Source organism: Podarcis erhardii, assembly GCF_964252035.2.
Source record: "Podarcis erhardii genome assembly, chromosome: 10".
In the NCBI taxonomy this organism is placed as follows: Eukaryota; Metazoa; Chordata; class Lepidosauria; order Squamata; family Lacertidae; genus Podarcis; species Podarcis erhardii.
The window spans coordinates 31,801,802-31,822,744 of NC_138500.1; the positions used below are offsets into that span (position 1 = coordinate 31,801,802).

General features: G+C 41.7%; 1 protein-coding gene and 1 long non-coding RNA gene across 3 annotated transcripts in view; both read right to left on the minus strand.

Moving 5' to 3' along the window:
- MRTFA (myocardin related transcription factor A) overlaps positions 1-1,104 on the minus strand; it is a 68,014-nt gene extending 66,910 nt beyond the window's left edge. For both annotated transcript variants that reach the window (XM_081877595.1, XM_081877594.1), the window contains exon 1: positions 1,036-1,104. The gene's annotated coding sequence lies outside the window, so the exon portion shown is untranslated. The remainder of the gene's footprint in view (positions 1-1,035) is intronic.
- Positions 1,105-1,210: 106 nt separating this feature from the next.
- On the minus strand, positions 1,211-20,853 carry LOC309350652. The gene is made up of 3 exons (XR_014160471.1): positions 20,693-20,853; positions 8,198-8,251; positions 1,211-1,297 (listed from the first exon to the last, which is right to left on the minus strand). It is a non-coding gene; the product is annotated as an uncharacterized lncRNA (long non-coding RNA).
- Between the last annotated feature and the right edge of the window lie 90 nt (positions 20,854-20,943).

Consider the following 20,943-nt stretch of genomic DNA (forward strand, 5'->3'; position numbering starts at 1 on the left):
CTAGACAAGGCTGAACCAAGCTGGACATTCAAGTCCACCAGAACCCATTGTTCTTGTTCTCCAATACTACACCAAGACTGCCTCTACCAACTGAGAAAGGGAGGCAGCTGGGCAGCAAGTGGGTAAACACCCACAAGATCCCTATTTGTCTCTCTGACCCAACACCAGGTACAAGCCCTCACATCTGGCTGAGGTGGGTTGGTTTCTCTATGAGGGAGAGGAATATGGAATCCCTTGTCCCCAAACCCTCGAACCTATGCTGATGCTGCACTGAGTACCAAGACAGGCAAAGTAGAGCTTGCCCAGCCAAGTCTTAGTACCCAAGGTCAGTCACCTCCTCCACAATCATATTATGGTTGAGAAGTGTTTGATTTGGACTGACCAGATGTTCAGCAGCAGCAGCAAGTGAGAAGGTAAGTTGACATGGCTACTCAAGATCTGCTGACTGAATGGCAGCCCAGAGAGGGAAACAGCATGCAAATGATTCTTAGCTTTTCTCTTAGGATAACATGGTCCAGCCCTCACACTAAATAACCCTAATAATTTTTTGCTTTTCTATAGCGCTTTAAATACTCCACCATGGCAACAACCCTGCCTTCACAATAACAGAGCTCAGTGTTAGTAGATCAGCTCTGTAGGTACTAATAGCACTGGGCTTTATATCCCCATCAGATATGAATCTCCAATTACACAACTGAACATCAAAACTACTTGGAGAACTGCCACCATATGCAATTTTATGTTCCTTGTGGGTGAACTGTGGAAGGCATTCCCAGTCAGGTTTCTTCCAATCCCAATCAACTGCAGCTTGCAGAAAACTGCTGAGTGTAATACATATTACTAGTTTAAGAACTACCCTCTGCTGCCCATTGAATAATTTATACAATTTATAGACAAATATGACTGTGATTCTTTTGCAGTGGTAAGAATTTAAGCTGCATCACTTCCAAAATCTGTACAAAAACAGCCTGCTTCAATATTTGTAAGACTGTCAGGGATGAAGCACAAAGCATGAACTGTCACTGTTCCACTTACCATTCTTCCTCTCACTTAGTGGAGGAAGGTTAGGGTTCCGGCCAGGATGGAGGCCTAGGGTCAGCTCAGGCTGCAGGGACAGCTCCTGCAGCTCATTGGCAACAGCTTCACTCTGGGGGCTTGGTGCCGCCGAAAGGGACACCAACACTGCTTCATCTTCATTCTCGCCGGCCCCTCCTCCGTCCAGCCCATTTGCAGCAGCGACGGAAGGGGGCAGGCACAGCACTCCGGAGAAATCCACTTTGGCTTTTGTGATGGCAACCTGAAGACAGAACATATAAGAGTTGAACAATGGCATATATATATTATTCAACCTTCCAAGAGGTAGGCCTCTTCTCTAGCTGTAGCTCTTTTGCAGGGGTCCCCACCCCCCATTGTTTCAAGTTCAAAATAAATAGGCACAAACAATCTGCATACAAAACCTATGAGCATCTACAGCTCAAAGCAGCTAGAAATGTCTTCCTTCTTCCATTTCATACCTCAGAAAAGTCACATTCATAAGAGTAATCTGGATACATTAACTTTATTTAAAGGTGTAATATAATCAAATAAGCCTATATACACAACAAAAGAGGAAACAAGTTACTATTAACAACTAGGAACTGAATGAACTGCTGAGTTTGGCTCTGGAAAGGCTCAGCATATCCTGAAACAAGCTAATTTTGCCCTGCCCAAACTCCACAGCAAATTGCAAAATCCTTATAGAAAACTTTCAAGAGTTCAGAATAGCCTTCAGGCATGCATTACAAGACCTAGTGTAGCTGTGCTGGGCCTCTTCTTCCAAACACAGCAGTCTCTGATGTACCGCAGGATCAATGACAATGTTGACCAACTGAGCACTAAAACTACAAAGCAAGTCCCATCATAGCAGCCCTTACAGCTTAGGTTATTTGTAGTCCACCAGCACTGGACAAGTGCTAGGTGACTGGGGTGGATTTTGGTACTATTCTTACTGGTTATCAATTTTATAGTTCTAATTTATTAGTTTAATAGAGCTAATAAATTCCCTTCAAAAAGCACCAGGCAGCTGTACTTTGCACAAGACCAGGAAACAGCCCACTCTGGTCCTCTTCCCCCATGCCCACTAATTTACAAGATTAATGCTATTTCAGTGCTTTCTCATATGTTATCACAATAATACTTCCTTTATGCCCATTTATCAGCTTGTATGGTCCCACAGCGAGGTGTACGAGCAGGCAGTTCTTACTCGCATGTACTGTTCGGGTAGAAAGTCCCTTCCCTGCCTTGTTCATTGTTTCCTCCATCTCAGAGTTTGTACTAATGGCTCGTGGGTCTTTGCCAGGCTGAGCTTACTGCACTTTTGACTGCATGAGGGGAAAAGACAAATACAGAGATTTTCTTTACTCTTTCTCTTGGAGCTGGGAGCAAAAGGGAAATGAGTAGAATGAGAGTTGAAGACTGACTAATTTGGGGCTGAATCTGGGTGGGAATGAACTTGGAGAAAATTGATCTGCGGTGTTATGCATTACTGGCTATGATACCCCTCTGTTCTTCATTTCCGATGTCCTCACACGTAGCAGCAAAGCTTGTAAGGCTATGGGGACACAGAGCAAGCCTATAATCATATGGCATGTTCTGTAGTTTTCTATAAAGCTGAACTCTACAAGTATGTTTCTTACATTTTAAACCCATTTCTAACAGGGACTATGCATGAAGAGTAATAACACTCCTGTGATTACTTGTCAGTAATAACTCCAGCTAATTTCAAGGTTTTTTCTACAGGAATTAAAAAAGCATCCACCCACGATGATGCCTTGAAACAGTGGAAAAACTAAGGCTGTCAATTGATGAAAAGAATTTTTCTTAATTAATCAGTTTATACATTATAAAAATTAGAATATGGATATTCTTTGGAAACAATGAATCATAACATAGCTTGAATTAAGTTGTAAGATATCACTCATCTTTGGGGAGGGGATATATTTAATATTGTTTTTCTCAGTCAATGTAATAGGGACATGCTAGAACAAAAAAAAAAAGCCTTTAAAATGTTGAATTCATAGCCCCCCCCCCATTTTAAACTGGATCACTGATTAAGGTTTGTGACCCCCATATAGTCTGAGGATGCAGTTACATTATAAAGCATACTGTCATTCTCCACATATCCCCAGGAATCAAAGTTTCTGTTGGTAGCATTATTTTAAGACAGAAAGGTGGGGAAGTAATTCCATTAGCAAACTTGCTATGGACGTTTCTCTCTATTCTTCGTTCCTTTAAGTCAGTTTCTATTTAGGAGTGGTTACCAGGGTAATGGCAATTTCCTACTCATTTAAGAATTGCTAAGCAACCTGCATCAACTAGCAGCAGCAGGTGGCATGCAGAAGTAGGCTATTTTGGGAAGCAGTAACTACTTTTCTTGCATTTAAAAAAGGCCATCTGTTACATGTCTCTGGCAACTGTGATCAGGAGGCCAAAAGAAAATCTAAAGTAATCTTTAGGCAGAGTGGTGTTAAGTGGATCAAGTTTTAAGCTAAACAGAGAAGGAAGAAGCAGTGGTGTTATAGCTGAGGACAACATTCTTTCTAGACAACCCTAATTCAGAAAAGTAAGAAACAGCACCATGTTGTTGATAGTCTACTAATAAGCAGAAAACAATCACCTAAAACTGGGTATTTACCCAGAAATCTCAGTGCTCCAATCAGTTCTTCAGAGGTTCAGGCACAAGTCTTTCCCTATCGCTGTTACTAATGACACTACAACTGGAAATTCTTAGGATTAAATCTAGGAACAAAATACATTAAAAAATATGCACTGCCTAGAGCCATGACAGGTCTTTCAGATAACTGAAAAATAAGGCCAGGAAAGTCCAATCAACATAGTTTTCTTTTATTCATTCATTCTTTCTTTCAATTCCATTTATCCTGCCCTTTCTCCCAAAGGAACCCAGATGCATACTATAGACTGAGATCTGCATATTTAGGGAAGTTCTGTTTTATAGAGGGACATCCACTCTGCTACCTGCTATGCTCTTTCTTGGATCTTCTCTATGCAGACAACTACCTGAGTATGGTCTTTTGAATGATTCTCCAAGTAAGGAACTAAAGTGTGCACTCGTTTTCACTGTACAACCTGAATGGTATTAGAAGCCACTGCTTTTCCTATTATCCTGTCCCTCCCCAGCAGTGCAAGGAGGGAAACAGTACATCTAGTACTTCTACTGACAGTGCTGAAAATCAATGGTACAAGCACCTGTTTCACAAGGAACTTCTGCATCCCGATGGTTCTTTCCTTGTCAGATTAGAAATGCCACAGGGACAATGACTTGTCATTCCCCAACCAAGAGCAAACAGCACCAGTCTTAAGGCAAATTCATACCAACTATATTTAAGCATGCTAATGTTTTATATGGTTATGCAATGAAGTCATCTAACATATCTCCATCATATACAGAGCAAAAAATGGGTTCCATACAACATAACTGAACAGTTACAGAATTACTTGTTTACAGCTACTTTACACCTATTTTGCCTTGTGGAAAGCTGTACATGCACTGGATTTCCTGCATGGAAGGGCTAAATTTTGATTGTAGAACATAGAAACTTGCCAAACTCAACTGGGAAGGCTTCAAGGAAGTTGAAGTAAGTCCCAGTCTACAGAAAATTCAGCGCTTGTTCAGTCTTTAGGTACACATGGATACATAAAAATATGTATTTTAACTTAACAAGCCTTTCCTAGAAACCCTGGTTTAGTCTAACAAGAGGTCCAGAGGATGGCACTATCTAGTCAATCAAATGCCAACAATGCAATCAAATATTGCTAATATTAAAGTTGTATAGCATACTAGCATACCTGTAGATTGTATGATTGGTAATAATTATACTGTTGCTCTTTAAAGTGCACAGTCCAGTAACAGAAGCAGAAGGCGAAAAGAAAAGTATTGTGTCTCTAAGTAACGCCTCCTTTGTAGCATATTCAGTAAGTTAGGGGAGAGATAGGACAGAAATGTGGACACCTTGAAACTCCTTTTTCCGAGTTGCACAAATTTCCACTCCCAAGCTCTAAAAGCATGTGATCACAGAAATAATGTTAAGTGAAAATTGCAACACTGATGTTATTTTATCAGTCCTATAGCTTCTGTTTGTTGTAAGAAGCAACAGATGTTAACTATATATCCATTGATTGAGGAAGTATTCTGCAGGCCCTTGATTGAGAAAGACCAAAACAAGTTTTGCAATCCATGTAGACAGAGGAGCAAGTATGATAAGGATTTGACAGATGGCATGCTGATACAGGAAGGGGGTCTGCAACACTGGACCTTGCCTCTTCATTATTTTCAAAAGGAATAAATAAACAACATGCAATGATCACCTGAAATATCATTGCTGCAATATGAAAGAAAGAAGTAATAAAACAAGTTGTGCCCCTGCAAGAAAATCTGAAAAGGCTGTGATCCTATAAATACTTAAGCTTCATTTAAATGACTCGGATTTGGGTTCACCTGCACATATTAACAGTATTTATGTCAGCCTACTGTACCAAGTATGTGGACACATACCCAGGAGGGAGGAAATGCATTTATAACTGGAAGCACATTTCCAGATACCATTCCACTAAAAAGCACTGGTTCCCACAATGGCCACAGATCTCTACAGGAAATCCAAATGCAGGACATAATGACAATGGCCCTCTACAGATGGATCACATGGGTGTGGCGTGAGTGAGAAGTCCATGCAGCCACAGCAATTAGAGCTTCCAAAATTACCAGTGGTGCTTTTTTCCTTAAGCCCAATATAAAATGCTTTTTCTATACCCAGTCCAACCAAATCACAGGTCAGCATTTAGCAAATGATGTTCAGGCATCACTTGCTCAGTACTGATCCACACCCTTCAGGAGCACAGCCTGCACAAAGCTGTTTGACTCACCACTGTATTTCAACAGGAAGTCTATTAACCTGTCATACTCAACCATCCAAAGCTCTCCAACCTGCACACAGACTTGGATCTATGAATGAGTATTTTTTAAACATTTAAGGTTGTTCCCCCCCCCCAAATTGTGGTAATTTGTTTATTAAGCAAAGGGGGGGGAGAGACTTTAAAAAGATTTCCCAAGCTCTTAACAATCAACTCTTCCAGAATCTTGCTTAGCTTATCAACCCTCCCCTCCACAAAAAAATCTTTCTTCTCCATACATCCTACTCCCCTTAAACTGCCATCTGTAGAAACACAGATGTTTTGTCATCTCCATAGGCAAGTTCACACTTTGTGCAGAAATGTTTGCTGACTCATGCTTTGCCATATACACATATAAAGCATTAGGGACAAACGGGCATCTAACATTTTAACATGGAGCAGACGTGTACCAGGAAGCCATTTCTAATCAAGTACTTACTGCAGGTCCCAATGGGGTGATTTATTTAGAGAAGGGTTAGGGGACCTCCGGCTGACAGGTCAAATTGGGACCCATGCTGAACCACAAGCTACAGATTTCCCAAACCTCACTCATCTGCCTTTCACCTGACATCATATATGACATCAGGTGTGGCACAGAGATACAGGGGGTTTGGCTACACAACAGAGTTCCCTAAGGGGAACTTGATCACATATCCAATCCCTGATGAAAGCAGCTTTGCCAACACTTTACTTGGCATTATGAAGCACTTCCCACATGCCAGCTGGCTGTAAGGCATTTGGGAAGCTAAAAAGCTTTGAAAGACGTGCTCAGAGTTTCCCTAGTGCTGAAGATAAGGCTTCCAAAGCTCCTTGCACTGAGGTCCCCAAGGGCCTGCCAACTAGGTCACTGTTGGGTGCCTGAAAGTGCTGCACAAACGACTTTGACAGGTGAGTTGGCCTGCCCACCAGTTTAAGTTGGCCTGTGGGCTATAAAGATTCCCCACCCTGATCTACAGCTTAATGTGAACCTTTGGGCAGGTGGATGATTATGAGGACATGGAGCCCCTGAACTTGAGTTTTCTGGATTATCAGCATCAGTGCCTTTGTCAGATGAGGCAAGCATGTCTGTGATTCTTTCAAATCATGAGAGTTAGCAACTTAACAAAAATATCAGTGATGTGGGATGAAGAATTTTCCACAGCTATGTTTTTCCATGGACCCAAGTACATTTCTAAATTTGAGTTGTTCTGGGGAAGTATTAGTTTGAATACTATAATTAATTATGCAAAAAAATATCTAAGGCACAAAGAAATTTTCCAAAAAATGTTTTCCTTAAAAAACGTTCTGATTCAAAATTTTCCAGGAAGTCCACATTGCCCATGAAATCCATGGGTTCTGAAATAGCTACCAGATTTTGTGTTTGGTATAAAAATACACAATATTGTAGTAATTAATTTTTTACACACACATCCAAAAAGCTAGTATCAATAAGGTTCCCCTCAACCCCTCCCAACTATAATATGTCAAAGCCAATCTCCTTCGCAGGAGGGCACGGTTGCGGGCTGGCCTCACACTTTCCTGCACTTAGTGGGGGCGTGTCAAGTCCCCCGCATCATCAGGGAGTTGCGGCCCGCGTCATGCCCGCAGCCAGCCAATCCAAGCTGGGAGCTCTTCTTCTGCTTCTTGCTTCAGCGGATCTCCCGCCCTCCCGCCCTTTCTTCTTGCATTCGACAACTTGACCTTGATATGGACCTCGGTTGGTCGCCTGTTGAAGAGGCCTGGTAGGAATTTTTCCACTTGGTAGATTGGCACCAGCCACTTGGTTTTCACCTACCTCGTAGCAAATCGTCACAACTTTGTAAGGTTTGGTGGTTAGGCATTGGAAAAGCTTGGTTGATGGGAGGAGAAGCTGTGGCCATCACCTGCCCCTCCCCTTTAAGGGTATACCATTAAAAGAATCCGGGGGCCTGGTTCCTGTCAAAAGCCCAGGTAGAGGCTATGGCTATGGCACGACCACACTGGTGACCCTGAGGGGAGATCTGAGTTGATGTACATCATTGGGGCTCCCCCTACTGGTGGTTAACCCTTGTGAGACTCCCTGCATGGCGGGCAGGAGCCAGATATAGTCGGTTTGGGTCCAATGCCTAAGCCAATACCATTCACATTCTGTAACCAATAAAGTTGTGGCCTTTATTAGCCCATTAACCTAAAAGACTGGAGTCCACGTGTCTTATTCATCAAATGGGGGTGTGCAGGGCCTTGACACGCAATTAATTTTAAAAGGAAGCAATGCAACTGGAAGATTACAAACCTTATAGTTCCCACAAATCAATCCAGTTCTGTTCCATGCCAGGCGCTCCAATCACTACAAAAGAAACAGAAATCACACAAATCAAATCTCTTCCACAAGATTTAAGCCATGTTACCTACAGATAAAAAACAAAGCAGCTCCCATCTTGTTGCCACCAAATTTAAGTTGTTGGGCATCCCCTCTAAAGCAATGTCAGGATTCAGACAGTATTTGAAGGCTGCATTCAGATGACACCTCCTCTACCTGCGGTTTGGAGAATCAGGAACAATACTCCTCCCTTCACAAGCATAACTTAATAAATTAGTTCTTGGTTTAATCCAGTCCTGGTTTGTTTGCATATGCGGATCAAATAACAGTTGAGACAATCTGTGATTCTTTTAACATCTTATTGGTTAATTTTGAGTGTACAATGTATACAGAAGCAGTCTTTATTTACAAATAAAGTTTTTGTAAATAACTTTACAAAGTCTATATTTACAAATACAGTAAATGATGCAGCATAATAAAGGCAGCCTAAGCAAGTCTTAAGTGACACAAAGCAGCAACAGTTTTAGATGGGAGTATATACTTGAATATGTCTATTCAATAATGGGACTATCAGATTATCAGATTCTGCTAAGTGGCTACTGCAGCAACATATGGAGTAGTGCATACATTTAGAATAGCAGTGCACTCTCCACATGCCTTATGCATGAAGAATTACAATACAAGCCGCTTCATCTGAAAAAAGTATTCCCAAAGAGATACCAAGGAATACTATATCTAAATTTCCTTAACCCTGGACATATCCCACTTTGAACATACCAACAGTGCACCAAATATAGATCACGAGCAATGCCAGTCATACTCAGGAGTAGATTTGTTTAAATGAATGGACCTTAGTAACTTAGGTATATTAATTTCAATCTACTCTGAGTAAAAGGTAAAGGGAACCCTGACCATTAGTTCCAACCGCAGACGACTCTGGGGTTGCAGCACTCATCTCGCTTTACTGGCAGTGGGAGCCGGCATACAGCCTCCGGGTCATGTGGCCAGCATGACTAAGCCACTTCTGGAGAACCAGAGCAGCACACGGAAATGCCATTTACCTTCCCGCTGGAGCGGTACCTATCTATCTACTTGCACTTTGACATGCTTTCAAACAGCTAGGTTGGCAGGAGCAGGAACCGAGAAACTCCGGTGACAGCCCAGGTTTTCGTGAAAAATAAGGGTATAAACTACTGTAAAGTTGGTAGAATCTGATGGTAATCACCACCAGAACATTTCAGTTTGAAATTTTCATTACATTAATTTGTGTGTGCGAAAGAATGCTTTAATCTTTGAAGAGCAAGAGCTCTCAACTGGAAGAAGCTGCCAGGGACATAATAATAGACTAAGTTTTACTTGCTTCTACAAGTGTGCATTAGCTACAAATCACAAGAATGATATATTTAATGTGATTTTTGCTTCTGCATCTTCATATTCTAGAGCCAGAACTGAACAAATGAGAAACCACATTAAAAGAAAAAAGTATTTAAAGAATAGGTCTAACATTTGAATTTTAATGGACACAACTGGATGTGGTCCCTGTACTTTAGTAACAGATTTTAGCCTAAATGCCAGTAGCAATCTAAAATGACATGCTATTTGAGCACCATTCCTTCCTGCCTCTTAACACAACTTAGTTTCTTTCAATAGCTCTAAGCAGTCACAAAAGGTGAAATAGAATCAAAGAATCACAGAGCTGGAAGGGAGCCTGAGGATCATCTAGTTCAACCACATGCAATGCAGGAATATGCAGCTGCCCATTACGAAGATCGTGCCTGCACTATGCTCTAACCAACTGAGCTATCTAACTTCTCACAATCTTCCAGACAAGGGTGTGCAGTGTATTGCCTCAACCATCAGATTTAATTGACTTCCCTACTGCCAAAGATCACTCAGTCAACTACCATGGAAGTTCCCAAGAATATCCAGAAAGGTGAGGGGTTATGACTACACTACGTACAACCACTTCCTTTATGCCTATTGGGTAGTCCCACAACAGATAATTAGCAAGCCAGTTTGCCAAGAGGTGGACGTTAAAGGCCTCATGAGAAGATATGCTAAAGCACTTCTTTCCCAATACCTGCTTCTTTTCTGGCATAGATATCTATGCAGTAATACTTAGTAAGTCAATGGCATGCTGCAGCTTTAAAAATCTAGCTTGGGACTCTAACAGAAGGCAATGTAGGAGACACTTTACTGCAGTGAAGGCTTAGCCATTAGTCTTAGCTGCTAAGATAGCCCTTCTGTAAAGCATTTGCCGGTATATAAAAGCTCCTTTTCCTTAACTCTTTTCTCCAAAATATGAGGGTCTTGAAATATTGTAAATAGAAATGAGAAATAAAAAAAGAAAAGGTAAAACCCTTTAGACCACTTGGGCATACAATGGAAATGAGTAACAACTTAAGTTCCAAATTCCAACAGATCCCAACATATTTTCTGCCTCACCCCAGCTTACATGATTAGTCAATAAACATATGTAAGAAAGCAATTTTTAATCATCTCATGTATTTTATTTTTCTTAATAGTGCCATGTTATGTCCACAGCTCAACTACACAGCTGGTAACAGAACCACTATGAAGTTTTCCTCCACCTCTTTTCCAGCTGTGTGGTATGACTGTACTGTAATAAAATAACTTTCACAAGTCCCCTCCCCCCGAGAAAATAACGTCAACTGTAAGAGATGCAGAAGTCTTGTCTTGCTCATAAACTTATAATTCAGTGGAAAAGTTTATACACCATTGTTTACATGTTCCAGCTAAGCTGTTGGTATTCTAGCAATTACAATGGGTTATCTGCCTTTGCTAGTGGTGACTCAGAGTTTAGTAGCTGAACAACATGGAAATTCTCCAACTGGCCTTAAGAAAGAGCCTCTGATCTGAATGCCACAACAGGGGTTTAATTTTCATATCCCTCTTTCTCCCACCAGTTACATATTTAAAAGCTCAAGTAGCTCTCCCTATAACCATCAAGAGTCTAGGATCCTTCATCTAAACTTAACAATCCCAAGTTTCTAATTATGATTTCTGTTGTCTATGTGGAAGGAAGGAAGAGTCCCTCCCTCTATTCCCCATTATGAAAACCACAAAGCAAAGTTATGAATTCCTGTACAGCAAGAATAATGAACCTCTAGTCCATAAGGCCTCCCTTTCCATCTCAAAGTCTCTGCTCTTGACCACACCCCTACACTCCCACACTTTTAAAAAAAGCCTGTCACATGGTAGGAACAGCTGGAAAGGAGTTAGCTTTCCCCTCCTAGTTAGGCAAGACACACACAGCAAGTAGGACTTTTTGAAAGCTTCCAGGCACCCAAGTACTGTGGCACCCAAATGTTTAAATGCAGTCATAATTTGTCATCTGTAGACAATGGCAGAATAGACCAAGGAAGAAATGCTTGGCAGCCCTTTTCAAAGCTCAGCAACTCAACATCTCCACCCTGCACAGTCTCCAACTTTAAACATCAAGCCCACTTTGAAGAGGTTTTGTCTGTTTGGGAATAAGAAAAGGGAATATTTCTGACAGCGACAAGGTAATGGAGATGCAAGGTAAAGTAAAAAGCAAATGAAATGTCATCAGATCAAATTCCCTACTTGATTTCTAAACAGCAAATTCAATCAGAAAATAAAATGCCTGTAACTTCTACAATGGCAAGAAAGAAGGGTCTGAGAAAGCAAAAGCTAAAAAGCAAGCAAGCAAAGGCTATCCCACTAACAAAAACAAATTTAAAATGTGCATGTTGGAATGGAGTTCACTGTTGCTACCATAGTTTCTCGAATTACCTGAATCCAAAATGTACATGTGAACTTGAAGGAAGGTTCCTAAGAAAGGTAAGTTTCAGCTGCTCTGTGTAAAACACTAACTGCTGACCCAACTTTCGCATGTTTAATTAGAATTCCAAAATTAAGAAGGCCAGAGGCAGAAAATGAAAGCTGCCTTCTCTATAATTAAAGAATGTCACCAAAGTAGTCACACTGCAAAAACATACTGAGGCGATAGCAAACATCTACCTACCTTCAAAATAAAATGACAAAAGCAAGCATAGCCCAGTGTCAGCAAGCAGTTTCAGCTAGTCCTTGGTAGCGTTGCAAAGTCCTAATGAAGGTGTGCACTGCCCAAAGCTGCACTGAAGTATATACTCTTTTCAGAGTTGCAACTCTTAATTTTAATCACTCCTGTCCAACCATCTGCTATAGGACATAACTGGAATTTTATTTTATTTTTAAAAAAGAATGAAGAATCCTAAACTATTACAACCAAGAAATGTTAGTACACAACAAGCATAGGTTATTAAAGTAACAATAAGCAGAATAAAACCTCAATGGAAGTGCGACAGATAGAAGCCCAAAAGACTCCTCTTTCTACTCATTAGCCTCACAATGCAGCTCAGTTAGCTTCTTATATCACATTAAAGACCTTTCATTTAGACCTCAAAAATAAAGTTATTAAAACACTTTGCATCTGGGCGTTCTGACAGAGCTTAGATTTTTAAAGCACTTGAAATGCCCACTTTAAACATTTCTCACATCACAAACCCCTCTTTAAAGGGTGCACTTTCTTTGAAACGCTATCATGCACACTGAGTGGGCCACTCTGTTGTAAGTGGCATGTGTGCAAAGGGCTGGATTATTATCATCATTTATTAACTATGTATACTGCCCTTCAGGGTGATTCACAGCATAAAAATACAATATAAAAACACAAAAGACATAATAATAATAACACAAACAAAAATGAAACAAAATATAACCACTCTCCCATAAAGACATTTAAAACCATATAGGATGTCAGTCTGCCAAAGCCCTGGTTGAAGAGGAATGCTTTGCTTTTTGCCTGGCACCTAAAGGTGTATAATGGAGGTGCCAGCTGTACCTCCCTGAGAAAAGCATTCTACAAATGGGGAGCCACTGCAGAAAAGGCCCATTCCTGTGTTGCGACCCTCCAGACCTCTCGTGGAAGAGGCACACAAAGAAGGGCCTCACATGATTACCGCAGGGTCCTGGTAGGTTCATATGGAGAGAGGTAGTTCTTGAGTTATTTGTGGTCCTGAGCCATTTAAGGCTTTATAGGTCAAAACCAGCACTTTCAATTGGGCCCAGAAACTAACTGGCAGCCAGTGCAGTTGGGATTTCATAACCTTCAGATGTTTTAAACCTTTATGAAATATTCAACCTTTTCTATCCATATCAGGGATCTCTAGCATACATTACTGTTTCTAGTGGCTATTCAAGAACCAATAGCTAGAAACCTTATTTCCAAGTTAAAGTTATCTGTGAAAATTATATCCTTGCTTCAATATTTTTTAAACTTAGGTCAACTCTATCCCAACTGCAATTTGTTTCGTATGTTGTTAGTAAGGGAACCCCCTTTAACCTAATCTCACAAGAGACTCCCTTTTCCTATAAGAATGGCTTTTACACTGAATCAAGTTCCCATAATATATCTTCCTTGTTCCTGGGTAATCAGAGACTAGCAAATTACTCCAATGTATCATATATTACCATGAGTAATCTCTCCCACTACTGAAAACACCCCAGAACCATGGTTACAAAGAATACAAATGCCTCATTAGTGGCAAATAACTACAGATATCTTGTCACTATCCAGTATTTAATCGTCTCCCTTTTTCCACTGATGGATTTATGACAAACACAGCAAAGCAGACAGGGGTTTTTTTTCTTGATTAGCAGCTATTAAAACTAATGAAATTAATGTTTGCATTACTCCAAACCAGGTAAGATCAACAAAACACAATATGAAGCAGCTTTTTTAAAAAACAGAAAAGTGCCACTGGGCAAGGCAAACCAGAATAGTTGGGAAGGCTTAAGGAAGAGAGGTAACACAATTATACTTACAACAGGTCCAAAGCTCATGTAATAAAAGTCTCAAGTGGCACAACATATTTCGGAATTCCTTTGTGAAAGGGAATTTTAATCTCAAGTCATTCTCCCTTATATTCCTGCTGTAACTCCACAAAAGCTTAACTATACTGTATCCAGTTTCAAATTTGTCATAATACCACAAAATTAACAGGAAAACAAGCTATTTACAAGCATCAAGCAAATTCGTAGACCTCTAAAACTATTATATTTAAATTTAAGAACTGATATTCACTACAAGGTTAAAATTGCAAGTTCCAATATACTAGTTAAAACTATTTGCCTTTTTCTAAAATTGTGTCACAAAGATGGTCCTCAAACTATCAATTTTATTTTTCCATAAAGTGCTTATAAAAAGAATTCCACAAAATTTCAAATATTCATACACAGTGCAGTAACTGAAATCTCATTTTGCAAGATTTGTGACATTTTGTTTAACTAGACACTATTGTATGTCATACCTGAATTATCTTTATTAAATGTATTTCAAGACAACAATCTGGATTTACATAATAAAATATTAATATGTAATTTATTACAAGCGGCATGACACAACATAAGCAGACACTGGAAAGACCTTTCTAGCACAATGGTAGACAACTGGTACAAAATAGTTTGGAAAACAGCCTTCCTTGAGAGATTAATAAGTAAACTATGGTTGACATGTGGACAGATCAAAAAAGATGCCTTTACCCTCATGTGATTTAATTTCATAACATATGTCAGTATTCCAGAAAATGAACAATCCCCTCCATCAGCATTTGGTTCAATCTGGTTGATCTAAACGTTAATTTAAACATAATTATCTCTACTTTGAACTCCCATGTTCATCAATATATGGTATATTGTTTCAATGGAAACATAAATAGGAAAAATGACTATTACTCATACTTCATCTAAGCACTACCACAAAGATTCCTGATTAGGCATTTAGCTATGTGATGCTGAATGTTATCGGTTAACTCTGTTCTATCATTTTCCCCCTTTGTTTTTGTTTAGACCAATTCACGAGCCAAGAACTTACACATGGACCATTAATAATGACCATATGTTGTAGATATTACTGCAAATTGAGAAGACTTGGTCTGTTTATTTGTATCATTTATTATTCCTATGATCCTTGTATAAAACCCAATAAAAAGTTATTTAAAACAAAAACCAAACTAGACACTATTATCCTCTCTATTCCTAAAGACATGAAGTTTGGAAGATGAGTTCATTGCTGAGTAGTCTCCTGAAGTTATACTAATTTGCCCATTCCAAAGTTAGGCCCACAGTAAAATGAATTTAACAAGGATTCTTTCTTGTCTCCAGTACTTGAGGAGCAAGCAAGAGGAAACATATTAGAAGTTATACTGCTATTTAAAATCAACACAACTTTCAGTACCACAAATGTGCAATGCAATCCTAGGTATGTCTACTCAGAAGTTAACGTATTTTTCGTCCCATAGGACGCTCCGTCCCATAGGACGCACCTAGTTTTTTGGGGGGGGGAAATAAAGGAAATTTGTTTTCTTTATTTCCCCCCCAAAACCAGGTCGGGGAAACCGAACCAGGTCGAGGAACAGCGGGATGGCGGCGCTGCGCCTCCCTGCTGTCCCCCGAGCTTGTGGGGCTGGCCGATGTCTGCCCGGTGCGTGGGGCGCTCTGCTTCAGTGCGCCCTGCCCGCTGGGTGGCAGGCTGCTATCCGCAGCGTGGGGAGCCTGCAGGGAACTCCTGCAGGGCTCCCCACATTGCGGATGTCTGCCCGGCACAAGGCGCTCTGCTTCAGGGCGCCTCTCACGCCAGGCAGCAGGCTGCTATCCGCAGCGTGGGGAGCCCTGCGGGGAACTCCTGCAGGGCTCCCCACGCTGCAGATGTCTGCCCGGCGCGAGGGGCGCTCTGCTTCAGGGCGCCCCTCGCGCCGGGCGGCAGGCTGCTATCCACAGCCTAGACAGCCCTGCGGGAACTCCCACAGGGCTGCCTAGGCTGCGGATGTGTTCCCGAAGTGCTGGGCGCTCTGCTTTCAGTGCGCCCGGCGCTCCGGGAAGCAGGCTGCGGATGTCTTCCTGAAGCCTGTCTTCCAAGCTTCAGCGAAAGCCTGCATTCGCCCCATAGGACGCACCCAGATTTCCCCTTCATTTTTGGAGGGGAAAAAGTGCGTCCTATAGGGCGAAAAATACGGTATACTGAGCTGAAGTGCTTTATTCCTAGGTAAGGCTGCAACCCAAAACAGTGAGTTAAAATATAAAGACAGTTTCAACTTATATATACAGCAAAACTAAGAACAAAGGCTGAATTTATCCCTATATTTTCATGTGATTTCTAAAGAGTGGAGACAAGGAAGAAGCAAAGAACTGATGGGATTAAAAGCCTAGGCAGGAAGACACAGCAAAGGACAGATAGCTGTTTGCATACTGACCCCTATGACCAAGTCCTTGTGCATGCAGAATGCTGTACTCACCAATATCAAATTCTGTATCATTTTGACATCTTGCGCACAAACACATAAACACTATGGGAGGAATTCAACATTGTGCTAAAACAACTGTTTTGGCAGGGAAGCATTTGGGTTTGCCAGACCAAACCAAAGGATCCCCAACCGCCCCAGAGCCAATTTTGAGGAAGTGGACGGAGGAGAAAGGTAAAAGACCCATTGCACGCAGTAGTCCTTGTGCAGGGCTTCCACTGACTGGACTTAGTTGAATCCCGACCACTATGCTCTGGAATTGGCTGGTGTGTGCAGAGTATCCCTTAACTTAATTTCCCCATCCTCTTCCAATCTGCATGCTATTTCTATTTTAGTTAAAAACACATGTAAAAACAATATATTCAGATGTAGAATGTCTCACTGAAATTCAAGCAATCTGGTTTTAACAGAATGATGAATTGAAAGATACTGTAATCTTCAATAGTCATGAAATGCCTATAGGACCTCACCAACACAAAGGAATTAAAGTTTCACTTAAAGTAAATTACAAAAATAGAGAAAAGGGAAATTAAAACAATCAGTAATATCCTTCTGCATTTCTTCATAAGAAGTCTGAATATTTAGGTTAAAAAATATGTTCATGTCTGAGGCTCAATTTGATAAAGGTTTACAAAACTACTAACAGCAAGGAGAAGCAAATAAAAATTCTCAGTACATTTCAGCCAAGAGAACTTAAAGACAACAAACTTGTGGCACGTGATGAGAAAATCCTTCACATAATGTAAAAAAAAAATATGGATTTCTTTGTCACAGGTTGTTGTGATGGCCACAAGCAGACACAGATTTTTAAAACAATTCATCAAATTCAAAAAGGACAGTTTTTTACAGCAGCCAATGGTGGGCCAAGCAACAAAGGGCATTATCGCTACCATGCTTCACTTGAGAATTCTGTGCATATCTGGACTTCACTGGTCTTTCCAAATTCCCAGCTATACGTAGGGCTATAAGTTCAGTGACAGAGCATCTGCCTCACATGCAGGTTAAATTCCCAGCTTCTCCAGGAAGGGCTGTGAAAAGCTCCTGTCAGAAACCCTGGAAAGCTCAGTCAGTGTAATCAATACTAAGCTAGATGACTAAAGGTCTGACTCAGTACAGTGGTACCTCAGGTTAAGTACTTAATTCGTTCTGGCCGCCGGAGCACAATTTCTGTTCTCATCCTGAAGCAAAGCTCTTAACTCAAGGTAATATTTCTGGGTTAGCGGAGTCTGTAACCTGAAGCATATGTAACCTGAAGCGTATGTAACCCGAGATACCACTGTATAAGGCAATTTACTAGATTCCTAGCACTACTATCAGTATTCAACATACTGCTAGCATAGCATGTGCTTACAATCTACCACACCTTAGCTTCCATTTCTCCCTTTAAACTTTCATCATACATTGTATTAACTATTCTACCAACATGAAGGATTTCTTTACGTGTCCCAATAGACCAAAATCCTGATGATTCATAAGGATAGATGTAAGAACTATACACTTCAAACTCAACTAAGAATGAAACTCCAAGTTATTCAGCTTTCATAAGGACAATAGATGGGCAGTGCAAACTTCCAATAAGCAATATCCCTCAAAAAATCATTCTGCACTTCCTAGGCACCCACTTTAATTAGCAGAGCAAGTTTTTGCTAAACATATTTCTGTCATGTATGAAGTCAGCTATCCACAGAAAGCAGGAAACAGGCCTGGAAGCAATATCATCAGTGAATTTTTATTTATTACACCAGTTCTATGCTACGTAATACATAAAAAACATATCTATGAAGTATACAGAAAACTGAAACAAACACTAAATATTACAAAAAAAGTTAACATATAAAAACATTACACTAATACAAATAAGCCGCCTCTCCACTCACAGTTCTTTCTGCAGCCTCTGCCCTATCTTCTCCAGCTGCTTCACTGTCCCATGATCAGGGCTTGCTTTTATGGGCAGGCACCAAAGTGGTTGGAGCTTCCTAAGGCTGCACACACACCTGTGTTCCATTAAGCCACTGTTGCTCAAACTTGGGTCCCCAGCTGTAGTTGAACTACAACTCCCATAATCCAAAGCTAGCAGGACCAGTGGGGAGGGATGATGTGAGGTGTAGTTCAACAACCGTTAGGGACCCAAGTTTGAGAAACACTACATTAAGCAATTAGGTGCATTCTCCACACCCAGCACCAGGTGCAATATGCTTGGCGAGTTTCCCAGGGTATCCCAATGATAGAAAAAGGGCACCCTGCTGATCACAGTTTTTTCTACTTCAGAGCATATTTTGTACCTAGAAGTTATTCATCCTTATACTTTATCTGTATACAATGACACCAAAACTGACATTCATTGGTTTTATATTGCATTTTTGTCTTAATTATATTGTTTGTTTCATACTGCACACCATTTAGAGCAATTTTTAAAATACTGTATCAAGCTTGATATTAAAATCAATATTTATACACATACCAACTATTTTTCTACACACCTGAAATATCAATCTTCACATTCTTTTCTGTGTGCCTTAAATAGAGATGCAAAATATGGGGTGCAGCGGAAATTTTGATGTAATTATTTCATCTTTGGATTAAAAATGCCTACCAAATCTTGCATGCTCATGCATTTTCTGCCCACCTATACTCGTGTACTGTACTTTTCATTGCACCAAGTTACACAATCCCATGCCATAATTTCACAACTACCATTTTCCCATACTATACTCCTCAAAGCTGGTGAACTGCACTCTTGAGATACTATCCTGGGAAACAAAAAGGGAGGCTCCTGCTCAAGACCTTCACTAGGTCAACAAGTATGCAAATCCCTTGCTACAGAATTAGCTAGGGCAATAAAGACTTACTAACACAGGACTGAACTGACAAGTCACTCCAGTGTTTGAAAACAAGAAGTGTACAAGAAAACTTATGCCATAATAAACATTTTCAGCCTAAGGGCCACAATGCCTTGCAGGCAACCTTCTAGATCTCGCCTACCAGACACGGCAACACCAGAGGGGAAAAAGTGGGCAAAGCAACAGATGCAATGCTTACATTCAAACACACACCCCTCTTCATCCAAGAGGAGTCCCATGTCTTTATGCTGTTAAAGAGGATGCATCCTTAACTATGGATGAACTCTATGTGCCAGTGTGATTCTATTCACAAGCTCAGATCGTCGGATGTTAAGCAGCAGGGAAAGTACTAGCAAAGGATATTCTTGCTGGCCTCCAGCCCACAATGAGCCAGCCGCATTCAACCACCCTCTAGCACAGGATTCTGGGAAGCATGAAATGATAATTCATCCTGAATCTATATGCTCAACGCAGATTCCTACATGTGCCAGTGGGTGTGATCAGCTCAGCCCATATTCTCAAAACAGTCTTCCACACAGATTGCAGATTACAATTCTGAAACTGAATCAGGGGCAATCTTGCATTCTTGAAATTACATAGAGAAGGTCCAGTACATTTACATTTCCTTTGCAATTAAAATTTTCTGGGAGGAAGAGTCTCAAAGAAAAAAAAAACCCCAATAATTTTTTGGTGGTGGTGGTGATGATCCTGGAGGTTTATTCTTGTCGTCCAATAAAAACCCAATAGTTGAAAACAGTGGAAAGGGAGGGATGATAAACCCGTTCGGAAAACGGTGAAATGACACAGCGGAGGGGGGCGTTACGGGGAAAAGCAGAAGCCTGGCTGGCGGCTGATGGAGAAAAAGGATACCTTCGGTGGCTCTTCTAGGCAAATTATTTGGGGGCTGGGGAGGCGGAACATTCGCCGTTTTACTCCCGAGCGCATAGCAAAGGGGCGGGAGGGCCACGCCAGAGTCACGTAGCCCGAAGGAGAGGCCCGGTCGTGGGAAGGGGGCGCTGCAAAGGAGAACGGCGTGGGGCGACGGAGGGGGGGCTGCGTGGTTCGTGTGGGACGGGAGAAGGAGGGCGCGGTTCTCCCGCCAGCCTCCGCTGTGGGGCAGAGGAGGAGCGTGAGGCGAGCCAAGGCCAGGCTCTCCCAGCAACCGGGGCAGCCCCGCTTCGTGCTTCCCAGAGGGGCGGTTCCCTGCCCCATACATGGAGGGACATTCCCCCCCCCTCGGCGGGCGGGCGGGCGGGGCGAGGAGCTGCCGGCACGCTCCCTCCCGAAGCCTCCCTCGCACTCACCTGGTCACGACTCCATCCCAGCTGCCCGCACTTGGCCGCCTTCCCCTTCCGCAGCCTCCCACAGAAAACTTCCCCGAGCGCGCAAAAAAAAAGAACCCCCGGCCCTCACCGCCGCCGGCTCAGCTCCTCTCAGCCGCGGAAGCTCCCGCCCACCAGAACGCAGAGCTACGGGACGAGCAGGCGGCGCGGCCAATCCGAAGGCGCGGAGGCGACTGAATGACTCCAGCGCCCGTCAACGGGTGTCGAGTAAC